General features: G+C 41.1%; 1 pseudogene; it reads left to right on the top strand.

Annotated features, from left to right (window-relative positions):
• Nucleotides 1-8,246: 8,246 nt before the first annotated feature.
• On the top strand, nucleotides 8,247-9,036 carry LOC130706364 (guided entry of tail-anchored proteins factor 1-like; annotated as a pseudogene).
• Nucleotides 9,037-15,234: the final 6,198 nt, after the last annotated feature.

The following is a 15,234-nucleotide window of genomic DNA, read 5'->3' as shown; positions in this document are numbered from 1 at the left end:
TATTATCTCTATTTTACAGATGAGAACATGGAAGCTCAAAAAGATCAGAAAGCTTTATCCACTACAGATCTGAAGCAACATCAGAGATGCAAAGATCCTAAAATGGGAAAGAGCCTGAGACAATATAAAAAGTCCAGTGTTGCTGGAAAATAGAGTGGAAGGAAGAGAGGTCTAAAATTATACCGGTGAGGCAAGGTAAGGAGAGACCAGATCCTGTGGGCTTATAACCATGATGAAGATGTGATTTTTATCCTAAGAGCTATGAGAAGCCATTTGTTGCAGTCACTGTTACCTTGTATTCATGATATATAAAGAACTCTCAAAACTCAATGGTAAGAAAACAAACTCAATTTTTAAAAAATGGTCACAGGACTTAGACACTTCCCTAAAGAGAATATACAGGTGACAAATAAGCACATGATAAAATGTTTAATACCATTTGATATTCGGGAAATGCAAATTAAAACCACTATGAGGGGCTTCCCTGGTGGCGCAGTGGTTAAGAATCCACCTGCCAATACAGCGGACACGGGTTCGAGCCCTGGTCCGGGAAGATCCCACATGCCATGGAGCAACTAAGCCCATGTGCCACAACTACTGAGTCTGCACTCTAGAGCCCACGTGCCACAACTACTGAACCCACACGCCACAACTACTGAAGCCCGTGGGCCTAGAACCCATGCTCCACAACAAGACAAGCCACCGCAATGAGGAGCCCGCGCACCACACAAAGAGCAGCCCCCGCTCGCCGCAACTAGAAGAAAGTCCGTGCACAGCAACAAAGACCCAACGCGGCCAAAAATAAATTAATTAAATTAAAAACATTTTTTTAAAAACCCACAATGAGATGCAACTTTATATCTATTAAGATGGCTAAAATAAATATAAAAATAATAATACCAAGTGTTAACAAGGATGCAGAACTCTGCACTGGAACTCTCCTACATTGCTGGTAGAAGTGCAAAATGGTACAGCCACTCTGGAAAACAGCTTGGCAGTTTCCTATAAAATTAAACCTACACCTAGCATATGACCCAGCAATCCCCCACCCAGGTATTCACCCTAGAGAAATGAAGATTTATGTTCACACAAAAACCTGTACATACATGTTTATAGCAGCACAATTCATAATTGCTCAGAACTGAAAACAATGCAGAAGTCCTTGAATGGATAAGCAAACTGAAGTATGTTCATACATTGAAATACTGCTCAGCAATACAAAGGAATGAACTATTAATACAAGCAGCAACTTGCATGAACCTCAAGGGTATCATGCTGAATGAAATAAGGCACACTCATATGAGTTTCATGGTGTGTAAGATTCCAAATGTATGACAGTCTGGAAAAGGCAAAGCTAGAGGCATGGAGATCAGATCATTGGTTGCCAAGGACTAGGAGCCGGTGGAGTATGTGACTACAAAGGAGATGCATGAGGAAGATTTTTGTGGCAATTGAACTATTCTGCATTCTGAGTGTGATAGGGGTTGCATGAATCTATATCTGTATTAAAACTCAGGACTTCCCTGGTGGCGCAGCGGTTGAGAATCCGCCTGCCAGTGCGGGAGACACGGGTTCGAGCCCTGGTCCGGGAGGATCCCGCGTGCCACGGAGCAACTGGGCCCGTGTGCCACAACTACTGAGCCTGCGCTCTAGAGCCCGTGAGCCACAACTACTGAGCCCGTGAGCCACAACTACTGAAGCCTGCGCACCTAGAGCCGGTGCTCCAAAACAAGAGAAGCCGCCGCAATGAGACGCCCACGCACCGCAACGAAGAGTAGCCCCCGCTCACCACAACTGGAGAAAGCCCGCGCGCAGCAACGAAGACCCGACACAGCCAAAAATAAATAAATAAATTTATTAAAAAAAAAAAAAAAACTCATAGCACTGGCCCCCAAACAAAATAAGTGGAAAAAAAGGAAAAGCTCTACAGGCCAATATTGCATAACTCAAACAGAACATCTACCAGCTAGATTCAGCCCATGAGCTATGAGGTTTTAACCTCTACTCTTTAGTTTGTAGTGCTCATATTAAAATACAGCACCTCAAAATAATCTATGGTGTTAGAAGTCAGGATAGTGGTTTCCTTTGGGGAGGAGGAGTGGGTAGTGACTGACGATCCATATGAGGGCTTGTAGGGTGCTGATAATGTTCTATGTCTTAATCTGGATGGGTTAGGGTAACCATCTAGTTTGTCCAGAACAGAGGGGTTTCCCAAGATGCAAGTCTTCCAGTGCTAAAACCAGGACACCCCTAGGGAAGTTGGAACAGTTGGTCACTCTAGCAGTTATATGGGTATGTTCACCTTGTGAAAATTCATTGAGCTGTATAGTTGTGATTCATGCACTTTTCTACATGTGTGTTATAAAATACTTTGCCTTCAACTGGGCACAGATGAGGTCTGATTAGCACAGGGTACACTAGAACTGTTATTTACAATAATGTAGACTTCTATTAACTCAACTTAAGGTTGCATTATCATTTTTCTCAGTCATGCCATAGAGCTAAAGCTGTGGTAAATTAAACATCTCAGATATTTTTCACATGAACTGCTTTTTGGACATGGCAACCCTTTGCTTCATTTATACAAGTAATTTCTAAACTTAGAGAGAGGACTTTAGATTTTTTTTCCCCTATTAAAGTTCATCCTGGGACTTCCCTGGTTGTCCAGTGGGTAAGACTCTGCGCTCCCAATGCAGGGGGCCCGGGTTCGATCCCTGGTCGGGGAACTAGATCCCGCATGCATGCTGCAGCTAAGAGTTCACATGCCACAACTAAAGAAGTCTGCATGCCATAACTAAAGATCCCGCATGCCACAACTAAGACCATGTGCAGTCAAAATAAATAAATAATAAATAAATAAATATTTTAAAAATTCAGGGGCTTCCCTGGTGGCACAGTGGTTAAGAATCCACCCGCCAATGCAGGGGACACGGGTTCAATCCCTGGTCTGGGAAGATCCCACCCACATGCCGCGGAGGAACTAAGCCCGTGCACTACAACTACTGAGCCTGTGCTCTAGATCCCGCGAGCCACAACTACTGAGCCCGCGCACCTAGAGCCCGTGCTCCACAACAAGAGAAGCCACCGCAATGAGAAGCCTGCGCACTGCAACGAAGAGTAGCCCCCACTCGCCACAACTACAGAAAGCCCGCACGCAGCAATGAAGACCCAATGCAGCCAAAAATAAATTAATTCATTAAAAAAAATTTCGGAAAGCAACAGTGGAATTAAATTTTCGAAAAAAAATAAAGTTCAACCTGCTTTTGCTCTTATTCTATTATATTTTACTGAAATATATGTTTGGCTTTGGGGATTTAATGTCTTAGCCTGGACCCGCATGATATTTTGCATGCTATTTAAAGACATGAAAGAGCTCTCATCCACCAAATTCTATCCCCTTCACCCACCCTTGACATTATATATCAAAACCACCACTTTTTTCTGAGTAGCCCCTCCCTCATTGACTCACCTGCCAATACAGTTCCGAACCCTTAGAACACTCTTTTTTTTTTTTTTTAGAACACTCTTGTTGTTATAAATTCAACTAAATTTTATTCATAGTAGTTGGGAAATATATGTACTAATTAAGGAGATTTTATGGTTAACCAAGTGTAATGGCGATGTGACATTTCACTCAGAACCCCCTCTTCAGAACTAAGGCACTCATTCCTAGCTGCTGGGAATATTGGTTGCCGACTGCTCACAACTGAGTACCTCCTCAGAAATTGTCCTGTGTTGAAGGGAGCTGCCTTGCCTAAGGTCATGCCCCCTTCTCAGGGGCAGCCCACATGCAGTGATTGCTCAATGAAGGTCACAAAGGCCTAGTTTCTTTGCTTCATTTCAGGACATTTCTGAAGGACCATCTCAGTCTGTGAGATTGGTTGCGACCTCTTTGCAGCTTCTCCCTCTCTATCCAATCCTGATTTCCTTACTCCTTTACAGGTGTTGTTCCCAAAAGCAGCCCCCAATAATCCACCTGCACACAAATCTCAAACTCAGAGTCTGTTTCCCAGGGAACCTTGGGAAGAATTCTAAGATGACTCCCATGATCTTCACCTTCCAGTATTCACATCTTTGTATAATCCTTTCCCCTTGAGTGAGTGGGGCCTGCGACTTGCTTCTAACTGATGGAATATGCTGAAGATGATGGCATGTCACTCCTATGATTAGATTACAATGTAGATATAAGACTCCCTCTTGCTGGCATGCACTAGAGAGACTCCCTTGCTGGCTTTGAAGTAAACTGTCATATTGTGAAAGGGACTACAGAGAGGGTCACATGGAAAGGAACTATGGGTGGCCTCTAGGAGCTGAGAGCAGCTGTTGGTAAATAGCTAGCAAGAAAACAAGAACCTCAGTCCTACAACTGTAAGGAGATGAAGTCTGCCAACATTCTGAGAAAAGTGGATCTTTCCTTAGTTGAACCTCTGATGAGACTGCCACCCTGGCCAACATCTAGATTGTAGTCTGGTGAGACTTTGAGCAGATTACCCAGCCAATATGAGCCCAGGCTCCTGACTTACAGAAACTGTGAGATAATAAATGGGTGTTGCTTTAAACTGTTAAATTTGTTACACAGCAATAGAAAACTAATATATCAACCTATGACACCAAGAGCTAATACATACACTTGTAGAAAGAGTCAAGGAAGACTGGAGAATGAGAAGCCTTCATGGTGTACAACATTTGATTTTGAAATTATATCAAACTGTTCTTAGAGATATCTCAACTTGTAGAGAAAATCTTTTGATGGGGATTCTATTTTTAATTAGGTAACTTGATATTCTGCTCCAGAATGGAATGAAGTTGAGACATCCTAAAATTTTGCAGTATCTAAATTTGTCAAAACAGTCAAAGGAATTAAAAGTAGAGATAACTTAATGGACAAGATTTTGTCTTATAAAAACATTAGTCAAGGAGAGGTACTCTGAATGGAGGCAAAAAGACAGAACCTGTGAATATATTTGAGCTGAAGTATATATACTTTCTAATAAAAATATTAGTATTGAGAATGTTTTCCATTTAGTAGAATTTTTTTCTTCTCCTGTAGAGGGTGTTTTCTCAGTTAAAAACATTGTGATGAGAAGAATCAATTGAAGATGTTTGCATTTTCAAATTTATTAACCATAAAATGCAACTGTGAAACAAATTGCAGGCAATTTTATGAAAAAATTTAAAACATCACGACCATATTGGAAAAAATATGTTTTCAGAAAAATATTGGTAACGTGGTGTTAGAGACAGGTGTGGCTAAGAAACTGATTAAAGTATGTGAATATATACCAAAAAAATTCTGCTTGTGTTATTTTTTAATGTTCAGATAATCAACATAAGTAAGTGTTTTTTGCTTTAATGTACAGTGATATATGTTGTTTTTATTTTTAGAAAGAATTTTATTTATTTATTTATTTTAAATTTATTTATTTTATTTTATTTATTTATTTTTTATTTATGGCTGTGTTGGGTCTTCGTTTCTGTGCGAGGGCTTTCTCCAGTTGCGGCAAGCGGGGGCCACTCTTCATCGCAGTGCGCGGGCCTCTCACTATCGCGGCCTCTCTTGTTGCAGAGCACAGGCTCCAGACACGCAGGCTCAGTAATTGTGGCTCACGGGCTTAGTTGCTCCGCGGCATGCGGGATCCTCCCAGACCAGGGCTCGAACCCGTGTCCCCTGCATTGGCAGGCAGACTCTCAACCACTGCGCCACCAGGGAAGCCCCAAGAATTTTATTTTTTAAATTAGTTTTTAACAGAACTGTTTTATAGCCTACCAATATAATAAAGCCAATTTGTTGATCAGTAGGTAAATATTTCATATATACTGAATTGCTTTAGTGCCTCCTTTCACTCTCTAAAGTATTCCAGTTTAGTTAATATGGTCTCCCTAAGGCTTTAGGATCTTTTCTTTTTGGCTGTATCCCTATCCTTTAGCTTAGCAGTCTCTATAACCCAGATCTCATTTCATATGCAAACTTCATCTTCTGCAAATGTAAAAGGGTCACTTATTTGGGCCACTTAAGCTATCCATTCTTTATCACATTCAAGTGGGATAACAAGGAAAGGGATGTAGGAAGTTCAGAGGTATAAACAGGTTCCTGTTTTTGTTCTCTGGGAGGCCTCTTTTTGCCAATTAATTCATTAACAAGCCCCAAGAGTTGCCTCAGAAAAAGATTGATATCTCCAAGGACATGTGAGTAAAGCAATGAGAAAAGAACAAGTAAAAGGAAAAAAAAAACCCACACACATATGAGAACACATACAGAGAGAGAGACAGAGAGACAGAGAGAGAGGAGCTCTAACAAACAATAAATATGATTCTGAGGGAAAAAAACACCAAAATTGCGAGGGCAGGAAGGTAAAGCCTATATGAACCCTAGACACCTTTGCATTAGTCCCCTGGAGGGAAGAGTTTATGCCATTCTTCAGGTTACAGTGCCTCACTGTTGCAGGGAGGGGAACCCCTTCCAGGGCCCAAGAGTGAGCTCTTGTCTAACACTTGGAAATGAATTGTCCGAGGAGGCACGTGCTGACAATGCAAGAGACTTTATTGGGTAGGGGCACCCGCCGGAGAGCAGCAGGGTAAGGGAACCCAGGAGAACTGCTCTGCCATGTGGCTCGCATTCTCAGGTTTTATGGTGATGGGATTAGTTTCTGGATTGTCTCTGGCCAATTGTTCTGACTCAGGGTCCTTCCTGGTGGTGCATGCATCACTCAGCCAAGATGGATTCCAGCGAGAAGGATTCTGGGAGGTTGGTAGGACATATGGACTGGCGTCTCCTTTTGACCTTTCCCGAATTCTTCCGGTTGGTGGTGGCTTGTTAGTTCCGTGTTCCTTACCAGGACCTCCTGTCATAAAATAACTCATGCAAATGGTTACTGTGGTGCTGGCCAGGGTGGGCAGTTTCAGTCAGAGCTTCCCCTAACACCACTACCTTCAACATTGGAGTCCTTTGCATCAGGCCACCATTGTAGTAAAGACCATTTCCCCCTATTATCTAATAGAACGCCTAAGTTGTAGCCAGGTAGATGGCTATCCAGCAAGAGACTACATTTCCCCATCTCCCTTGTGGCTTGGAGTGGCCAAGTGACCAAGTTCTGGAAATCATTGTGAGCCATTTCCACATTGTGACACTGAAAGGGAAAGTTCATACTTTCCTTTGGCCCTTTTTCCCATCCTGCTGGCTAAGAGATGCCAGAAGATGAAGCAGCCACCTTGGACTCAGACATGGCAGAGCTTCTTTACCAGCCCTGGACCACTTACCTCTACTCTGTTAACCTAAAAGAGAAACCAACTTCTATCTTGTTAAACTAGTTGTGTACAATCTTGGGTCTCTTTCTTATAGTACCTGCACCCTCCTTAATAAAACCATGCTGAGCTAAAGTTGCAAAATTTAAAAAGTACACACCGAGTCACTGGAACATGAGTAGACAGACCAATGGGACAAAAGAGAAAGTCCATCATAGAACCAAATACATACAGAAAATTTGTACAAAATCAAATCAGTGGGGTAAGGATGGACTTTATTTTTTAAATGAATAGTGTTGACACAACCAGGTATCTATACTATAGAAAAAGATAAAGTTCCATCTCTTCCTCACACCATACAGCAGTTAAAACTCTAAGTGGAATGAAGATTTAATGAATTTACCCTTTGAGCCAACAGTTTCATTTCTGCAAATTTATTCACGATAAGGACATATCTGCACTTTATGGATAATGTATGTACATTTTCTCATTGTTTGTAATAGCAAAAGACAGGAAAAAAACTTGCGTCTACCAATAAGGGATTAGATTTTTAAAACTATAGTATATAATTGAATGTTACACTATATGAAGTTGTAAGAAAGAATGAGAAAGCTCTGTATCTTCAGGATGTACTTAGGTGAAGAAAGCCGGATGCAAAATAGTGTACAGTACTATGCTACCTTTTGTATAAGAAAAGGGAGAAATGAAAATATACATTTATTTTTGCTTGTATCTGTATAAACACTGAAAGGATATATCAGAAACTAATAAAATGGTTAGCTATGAGAGTGGAAAGAGTGGGGTAGATGGGGACAGGAATGGGTATGGGAGTTCTAAATCTAAGTATTATGTAAGTAATAATTATTACTATTATTAAGTATTAATAGGCAGCGCGCAGGCGCGGCGGCGCGCCTCTGCGGGGCGCTGGGCTCACTGCGCACGCGCGGCCGTCAGCTTGGTCCCAGGTGGAGCTGTTTTAGCTGAGCTGGCGCCGCCGTGAGCCTCCGAGATGAGCGCGGCAGGGGCCGGCCGCTGGGCTTGGCTGCTGGTGCTCAGCTTCGTGTTTGGGTGCAATGTACTCAGGATCCTCCTCCCGTCCTTCTCCTCCTTCATGTCCAGGGTGCTGCAGAAGGACGTGGAGCAGGAGTCACAGATGCGAGCAGAGATCCAGGGTATGAAGCAGGAGCTCTCCACCGTCAACATGATGGACGAGTGCCAGATACGCCAGGCTGGAGAGAAAGATCAACAAGATGACTGATAAGCTCAAAACTCACGTGAAAGCACGGACAGCTCAGTTGGCCAAGATAAAATGGGTTATAAGTGTTGCTTTCTACATATTGCAAGCTGCCCTGATGGTCACACTCATCTGGACGTACTACTCTGTCCCTGTGACCGTGGTGCCGAGTAGATGGATAACTCCACTAGACCGCCTGGTAGCATTTCCCACTGGAGTAGCAGGGCTTGCAGCAAAGGAACTGACGTCTGGAGAACTTATGTGTCCAGTGTCACCGAAATGTGAAGTAGCAGGGCTACAGTTCAACCCAAGCCTGCCTCCATAATCCAAGCCCAATACCTGGGGTCTGATACCCCGTTTATTGAAACACCACCTCTGGTTCCCAAATTCTGTGACTCCTTTTCAATTCACACTATGCTTAGCCCCTCTGCAGCATTTCCTGCTATCGGCCATTCTTTCACTTCTGAAAGAATTTCTTTTGGGTGTTAAAATTAGTACATGTCATTGTAGAATGATTAGAAATATAAGAAAAAATTTTTAAAAGACTCAGTAGCTATGGATAACCCCTCTTAACATTGTGGTATATTTTTTCCAGTCCTTTTTTCTATTTATTTTTGTATGGTTAAGGTTATCTGGCACATACAATTTTTCACCCCTCTTATTATGTAAGCCTTTTCCCATATCAATAAATTTCTTCAGATTAGGAGACGGACGAGCTGCTGGCTGTGCTGAGAGGGCAGCTTAATAAATTTCTTTATTAAGGAAAAAAATATATATATATATATTTGTATTTGTCTAATGTCAGGAAGTACTTGGTTAGCTCTATCACTGTTGCTTATTCTGAGGTATCTCCATATTTTTAAATATCAGTATAAGAACATTTTTCTATATTGACCTTTAATTAGATTTCCACCATGAATTGATTTTAAATACTTTAGATTGATGAACAAAAAAGTTCTGTTAAGAAGTCTCTTCTGTATCAGTGCTAAAATCCAAGTACCATGAGCTCCAAGACCAGTGGCAGTGCTGCCACTCTATTTGGTTCTGTCAAAGTCTTACATCCTTTAGGACCAAGCCCATTCGCCCATATTTGTTCAATTTATAGCTGCAGTTCCTGTAGTAATTCAGCATGTATCACAGACTCACTGTATATATCTACAAATTTTTAAGCCTAAAACTGCTTGGGAACAAAAGTTGAAATAAACATAGAGGGAAAAAAATATTTAGCTTCAGGAGGCAAGATTTTACTGAGCTAGATGAATACAAAAATAAATGATGTTTGTGCTTTTTTATAAATAAATTTATTTAATTTATTTATTTACTTTTGGCTGCATTGGGTCTTTGTTGCTCCACGCGGGCTTTCTCTACTTGCAGCAAGTGGGGGCTACTCTTCGTTGCATTGTGCATGCTTCTCACTGTGGTGGCTTCTCTTGTTGCGCAGCACGGGCTCTAGGCGTGCGGGCTTCAGAAGTTGTGGCTCGCGGGCTCTAGAGCGCAGGCTCAGTAGTCACGGTGCACAGACTTAGTTGCTCCACGTCATGTGGGATCTTCCCGGACCAGGGCTTGAACCCATGTCCCCTGCATTGGCAGGTGGATTCTCAACCACTGTACCACCAGGAAAGTCCCTGTTTGTGCTTTTTAAGAGGTGGTTATGCCACCTAAATATTTATGCACAATTTCTGAGAGTTCAATATGTATACATATAAAGAGGTCACATATACATATTTTTAAAAGTCTTGAATCAATTTAGAATTAATATTTGTGTAAAGTATGTATGTATGTATTCATAATTCCTACTTATTTTGCTTAACATCTCACATAAAAACATTTTTCATGTTAAGGTACACTTTTCATAAACATACTCTTTTATGACTATAAAATATTTCATCATATAGATGAACCATAATTCACTCAACTATTACTTTCTAAAGGTAGACATTTGAGTTGTTTACAAACACTCAAGAGCACCATAAAAAAAGGACATAAGGAATGTCTTTGTGCATAAATCTTCCTGTATTCTGATCATTTCCTTAAAATAGAGTTCTAGACTTAGAATTACTGGATGGAGGTATATGATATATATGTAGAATTGTTCTCCAAAAGTATTTTACCAACTCCACCAGTCTCACCAGCAGTGTTTGAGAGTGCCCATTTCCTTATACATATAGAGGATTTTAAGGGTTAGGACCACTCACATTCAGTTTATTAAAAACAAACAAAAGTTAAATCTTAGCTCACCACCCCTTTCTTGCCCTTTCTGTACTCTCTCCTCCACACCATGTGCCCAGAGTCCTCTGTGCTGCTTCCCAACTACCCAGGGTCTGTCACTGAGCTGTCCCACCCAAGCTGGCCTTCCCTAGAAAAGTTGACACTCTAGACTTTTCCCTCCTTATCTCATCCCCACACCCAAATTCAAAACTCTATATCCTGCATCCTATCCTCTTGGCCTGCCCTGGCCAGCAGATCAATCTTTTTTTTTTTTAATAATTTTTTTTTATTAAACCAAAGAAACGTTGGGTCTTTGTTGCTGCGTGCGGGCTTTCTCTAGTTGTGGTGAGTGGGGGCTTCTCTTGTTGCGGAGCACGGGCTCTAGGCACGTGGGCTTCAGTAGCTGTGGCACGTGGGCTTAGTAGTTGTGGCTCGCGGGCCCTAGAGCACAGGCTCAGTAGTTGTGGCGCACGGGCTGAGTTGCTATGCAGCATGTGGGATCTTCCCGGACCAGGGCTTGAACCTGTGTCCCCTGCATTGGCATGCGGGTTCTTAACCGCTGCGCCACCAAGGAAGTCCCAATTGATCTTATATATTCATTACCAACAATGTATAATAAATGATAATAAAGAATAAATGTGTTAGGCCAAAAAATGGTCCCCGAAAGATATTCACATCAAATGCCTGGAACTTGTGTATGTTGCCCTATTTGGAAAAGAGTCTTTGCGGATGTCTATTGAATTAAGCATCTTAAAATGAGGAGAAAATCCTTGATTTTCCAAGAGGGCCCTAAATGCCATTACAAGTGTCCCTATAAGAGAGAGGCAAAGGAAGATCAGGCACACAGAACAGGAGAAGACCATGTGAAGAGGCAGGCAGAGATTCGAGTGATGCAGCCACAAGCTCAGGAACAGCGGCCAGCAACCAACAGAAGCTGGAAAAGGCAAAGAACAGATTCTCCCCTAGAGCTTCTAGAGGGATCATGGCCTCGCCCACACCTTGATTTTGGACTTCTGGCCTCCAGAACTATGAGAGAATAAATTTCTGTTGTCACCATCTTTGTAGTAATTTGTTACAGTAGTCACCAGAAACGAATACAGTGCATCACCACGTTCTCTCCGTTAACACTAAGGCTGTACTTTAGGACAAGACTATGGAAGAGATATTGTGGTTTATTAAATAACCACCAGGTGGCAGTACTGTGCAGGGGCTAGCAAGGAAACCGGTTCTGCTACTTCACATTCTCTCTGGTCCCCTTTCCTTTCATCACTGCAACTCACTGATGCCAATCTTCTTTCTAACCCTAAAAAGCTGCTGGCTTGGGCCTTGGGCATCCACAGGTAGTTTAGATTATAGAGATTAGGTTGGGCATTTCAGGGGATGGTAAGCAATGAAATGAGATCTGTCTTTTAGTACTCTACAAAGCTTGAAGTACCGTCAAAGCTGAGCTGTATCCTTTGAGGGAAACAACCCAGGTCTCCCTTTAGGGATGACCTTTAGCAAATGGTGAAGTGGACAAAGCTGGTGGCCTCTATGTTTCTAGCTACTCCTTTTCAGTAAGCCCATCCTCAGACACCCAATGATCTTTCTGCCCCAGGTCCTTCAGTCATGAGGAAGGTGAATTTCTTAGCTAACATCTATGGGCCAGGCATCCTCCTAAGACCATCTGTACATTATTTCACTTAGTCTTTAACACAGCCTAGAAAAAGCTAACGTAATTATCCTGATTTTACAGAGTGGAAAACTGGGGTTTAGAGCGGTCAAGTAACAGGGTTACAGTTCTTAAGTGGTCGAGTCAAGCCTCAAACCTTGGTCATCTGATATTAATTGCCATATCTTAGTGCTACTGGGCTTCTGGCCATCTTTCTCTAATTTAACATTTACTGTCTGTATCACTCATTCGACTAGCATTTTAATTATCTGTTACACAAATATATGTTATCTCCTAATTAGATCGTAAACTTCATTAAGCCAGGGACTACACCTTAAGCTGTGTTTGCAGCCACGTATCACCTGTGGCAGTGACCCTAAAAGTTTTAGCTTTTCACTAGATGCTTAACATTTCTCATCTTGGGAAACAGTTCCCCCAGTTAGAACCCCTGTTGGTGTCACTTTATTTAATGATTTTCAATTTAGAAAGATTCCATTGAGAACTTTATTTGGAAACTACAAAATTGTTAGGACTGGACTTAGAGCCACCATAATCCACAATAGCTTTATCTCAGTTCCTCCTAAATGTTTTAGGATGCAATAGGCCACCTATAACAGGCTTAAATTCCTCCTAGAGGTACAATATAATAAAATCAAAGATGATTGTAGTAAGTGACATTATTGGGTCAATGTCACCTTCTTAATCTGCAGACAAACCTTTACAGCAGTCAGTGTCCAGATATATCTACAAACCTGTTTTTATAGTTCCCAAGTTAGTAGATCCTCTATTCTCATTTTTGCATTGTATATCTGCATTTTCTTAGGCTAATTCTAACTCAAGTTGTTTCCTGTTTTAAATGAACACATATGTAGCTTCCAGAGCCACTTCTTTTCACTTCAACAATTAGAATGAATGTTATTTTAGACATAATAATTAAATCTACCCAATGATGAAGATTCTTTCTGGGATTCTATGAACCCTTCTATATTTTCACGCTTAGAAATATATCCTCACTATATTATCTTTTATCTCAAAACTCTTATGTCAATTTTGCACTCATTTAGTTGGATTTCACTGTACCTATATATTATTCTTGCAGTTTTTTTCCCAGCTTTATTGATACATAACTGACATAATATTGTGTAAGTTTAAGGTGTACAATGTGTTGATTTGATACATTTATATATTGCAAAATGATTACCACCAAAGTATTCTTTGATTTTTTAATGGTCTTAGGCAAAAGCAATACAATATTGACTTACCTTCATATTTACTGGTAGAATGATTAGGGTGCATTAGTTTAATGGGCTACCCATCACAAAGTTATCAAGTGAGATCACAGGTATGAAAGTGCTTTGGAAACGGTAATTAACAACACACATGTAAAATTATAGTATTGTTACTGTTATTCTTTTGAGAAATATTACAAGAAGAGAAATCCAAAGAATATTTAATGATTACATTTTGATCACTGTGTAACCTAAGAGGAGTTAATATTTGAAGATAGGAGAACCTTCCCAGAGCTTCCTCAATGTAAGTAATTGCTTAACCCAGTGCCTTTCAAGCTATAATGTGTATAAGAATCCTCTGGAGATCTTGTTAACATGCAGATTCTGGTTCAGTTAACATGCAGACTCTGGGTTGGGCCTGAGAGTCTGCATTTCTGAGAAGCTCCCAGGTGATGCTCATGCTTCTGATCTCTGGACCACACTGTGTGTGCCAAGGAATAATTTTGGCTCTGCCTCTTAAACTCAATCACTAATCCTATTATTAAGGGCAAATGTGTGGTTGCAAGGAAACATATATTCAATAGGTGGAGACATTATCCCTTTCTCATAAATACAGAGCTGGCACTGAAACTCTGGTTTGGAAGATGAGCTTGAAAATCATCCAGGTAGGGGCTTCCCTGGTGGCACAGTGGTTAAGAATCCACCTGCCAATGCAGGGGACATGAGTTCGAGCCCTGGTCCAGGAAGATCCCACATGCCGCGGAGCAACTAAGCCTGCGTGCCACAACTACTGAAGCCTGTGCACCTAGAGCCCATGCTCTGCAACAAGAGAAGCCACCGCAATGAGAAGCCCGCACAGCGCAACGAAGAGTAGCCCCCGCTCGCCGCAACCAGAGAAAGCCCGCGGGCAGCAACGAAGACCCAACGCAGCCAAAAATAAAATAAATTAATTAAATAAATTTTGAAAAATCCTCCAAGTAGGCCCATATAAATAATTCTAAACAGAGAGATTTCTATCCCTTTTTTCAGTATCTGTAGGGAAAAAAAATTCAGATCTTTCTAACAAATTAAGCTTAATATATTTTTAGCTTTACTGGCAGGAACATTTCTCTTTTTCTCATGTAAATTTTTTTCTGTTCCAATTTAAACCACTTGTTACTGCAGATTGATTGATGATAGAGAAATTAACTACATAATCATTTCCAAATATCTTTTTTATATAATTACAGCTCCAATGGCTTCATTTTAAAGTGCCTATAGTTTTAGTAATTTGGTCTAGGAAATGAATTTCCCTGTATCCCAGCTAAGTAAATACTTGATACATGTAAAAACATAATGCAAACCTTTGTGTAATGGGTATGCCTTGAGTTACTGCCCCAATCCCTTCCAAGACTAAAACAACAAGAATGACAACGGCACCATTTTATCTGTGGTGGTGTGATGGTATTTTTTTTTAATACAAAAGACAATTCCATTTCTTTTTTAAGATGACCTCAAAGACTGGCGAGACAGTTTCGTTCAAGGAATTAATCATCCCTTTACTGGATTAAATAATATGTTCTGCGGGAAAATACCCACTGTTTTCCTATTTGGAGATTTAAGTTGTGAGGAGAAAATCCTATTCACCTGGCTGATAGTCACAAGCAGGACCAGCTTCATGGGCATGTGAC

This window comes from Balaenoptera acutorostrata, chromosome X (genome assembly GCF_949987535.1).
Source record: "Balaenoptera acutorostrata chromosome X, mBalAcu1.1, whole genome shotgun sequence".
In the NCBI taxonomy this organism is placed as follows: Eukaryota; Metazoa; Chordata; class Mammalia; order Artiodactyla; family Balaenopteridae; genus Balaenoptera; species Balaenoptera acutorostrata.
Note: the sequence above shows the minus strand (reverse complement) of the source record. Positions and strands in the feature narration are given on the sequence as shown.